The 2565-nt window shown below is 39.2% G+C and overlaps 1 pseudogene; it reads left to right on the plus strand.

Moving 5' to 3' along the window:
* The first annotated feature begins 885 nt into the window (after positions 1-885).
* LOC101087108 lies at positions 886-1904 on the plus strand (annotated as a pseudogene).
* Positions 1905-2565: the final 661 nt, after the last annotated feature.

The following is a 2565-nucleotide window of genomic DNA, read 5'->3' on the forward strand; positions in this document are numbered from 1 at the left end:
TGTATTGGGACCTTTCTTGCTTCTTGAGATAGTTCTGAATTGCAATATATTTTCCTCTTAGGACTGCCTTTGCTGTATCCCAAAAGGTTTGGACTGTCGTGTTCAATTTTCATTTGCTTCCATGTATTTTTTAATTCCTTCTTTAATTTCCTAGTTCTTTAGTAGGATGTTCTTTAACCTCCATGTATTTGGGGGTTTCCAATTTTTTTGTGTGTGGTTGATTTCAAGTTTCATAGCATTGTGATCTGAAAATATATATGGTATGATCTCAATCTTTTTGTACTTGTTGAGGACTGTTTTTTGACCCAATATGTTTTCTATTTTGGGGAATGTTCCATGTGCACTGCAGCCGAATGTGTATTCTGCTGCTTTAGGATGAAAATTTCTGAAAATATGTCTTAAGTCCACATGGTCCAATATGTCATTCAGAGCCATTGTTTCCTTTTTGATTTTCTGCCTAGATGATCAGTTCTTTGTTGTAAGTGGAGTATGAAAGTCACCTACAATTTCAGTATTATTATCAATACATTGGTTTATGTTTGTGATTAAGTGATTTATATGTTTGGGTGCTTCATGTTGGGGCATGAACATTTACAATTGTTAGATCTTCTTGATGGATAGCCCCCTTCATTATGATAAAATGCCTTTTTTTTTATCTCTTGTTACAGTGTTTTATTTTTTATTGTTTTTTTTTTAAAGTTTATTTATTTTGAGAGAGAACATGAGTGGTGGAGGGGAAGAGAGAATCTCAAGCAGGCTCCACACCATCAGCAGCATGAGCCTGATGCAGGGCTTGAACCTACAAACTGCAAGACCATGACCTGAACTGAAATCAAGAGTCAGATGCTTCACCAGCTGAGCCACCCAGGCACTGCTACACTCTTTGTTTTAAAATCTAGTTTGTGGCCTCTGCCGCGGGTCGCAGCAGCTCGGGCGGTGGGAGGAGCGGTAGCGGCCAGGCAGCCCAGCTTCCTGAAGGCTCTTGGCGCGTGGCGGCCCGCAGGCACCCGGCACCCTGCATGTGCCCACCCCGCCGCCACGATGCCCAAGAGGAAGGTCAGCTCCGCCGAGGGGGTGGCGAAGGAGGACCCTAAGAGGAGGTCTGCGAGGTTGTCAGCTAAACCTGCTCCTGCAAAAGTGGAAGTGAAACCAAAAAAGGCGGCGGGAAAGGAGAAATCTTCAGACAAAAAAGTGCAAAGGGGAAAAGGGGAGCAAAGGGAAAACAGGCTGAAGTGGCTAACCAAGAAACAAAAGAAAACTTACCTGCAGAAAACGGAGAAACTAAAAACTAGGAGAGTCCAGCCTCTGATGAAGCAGGAGAGAAAGAAGCCAAGTCTGATTAGTATCATATCCCATGTCTTACCAGTGGTCCCTGTCTCCCTTCTTGTAAAATCCAGAGGAATATTTTTATCAACTATTTTGTAAATGCAAGTTTTTTAGTAGCTCTAGAAACATTTTTAAGAAGGAGGCAATCTCACCGCATCCCATTTTTTAAGTGTAAATGCTTTTTTTTAAGAGGTGAAATAATTTGCTGGTTGTTTATTTTTTGGTACAACCAGAATATGGGATATTGAATATGGGAGGCTTTGATCGTCTTGGGTGTCAGTTTAACATTCCATAGATGGGGTAGTTTTTATATCGTATAATACCAAGCATACTAAATGGCAATTTGGAGTCAGTCGTGCATTTAATGTCTTGAACATTTTAAATTACTTCTATTCCCATGTTGTTTTTGGTAGAATTGTTTCCTAAAGAAAACCACTCCTTGATCTTGGCTCTCCCTGTCAGAATTTTGTGCATTCTGTAACATCTTGGTCGTGGTAGTCCAGTTTCCTAGTAACTTTGTTAATCTGTTGTGCGAGATTGAAAATTTGAGTATGTAGTGTATATGATATTAAATTGTGAATTAATGGGACTCAACAGTGTAACAGCGTATCAACATTTGAAGATACGGGTACTTGATATACTGTTAAGGGAAATTTGCCTCCAAATTTTAAGCTGGAAGGTCACTGGAATAACTTTGAGAAAAAAACCACAGCTACATGGGTTTTTTTAGGTTTTCGGTACATACGTTAAGAATTATGTACAAATTGAATTGCCTGTACTGATCCTCAGAACAACAAATAAAAACTCAATTATGAAAGAAAAAAATAAAGTAAAATAAAATCTAGCTTGTATGATATAAGTATGGCAACTCTGTCTTTCTTTTTCATGTTCCATTAGCATGATAGATGGTTCTCCATCCCCTCACTTTCAATCTGCAGGTGTCCTCAGGTCTAAAATGAGTTTCTTTTAGACAGCATATAGATAGATCTTATTTTTTATCCATTCTGATAACCTATGTCTTTAATTGGGGCAGTTAGTCCATTTACATTCAGAGTGATTATTGAAAGATATGGATTTAGTGTCATTGTGTTATCTGTAGGTTTTGTGTTTGTGGTGATGTCTCCAGTCCCTTGTAGTCTTTGCTGCTTTCCATCACAGAGTCTCCCTTAGGATCTCTTGCAGGGCTGATTTAGTGGTCTTGAAGTCCTTTAGTTAGTTAGTTCATTTGTTTAGTCTGGG

This window comes from Felis catus, chromosome D4, assembly GCF_018350175.1.
Source record: "Felis catus isolate Fca126 chromosome D4, F.catus_Fca126_mat1.0, whole genome shotgun sequence".
NCBI classification, from domain to species: Eukaryota; Metazoa; Chordata; class Mammalia; order Carnivora; family Felidae; genus Felis; species Felis catus.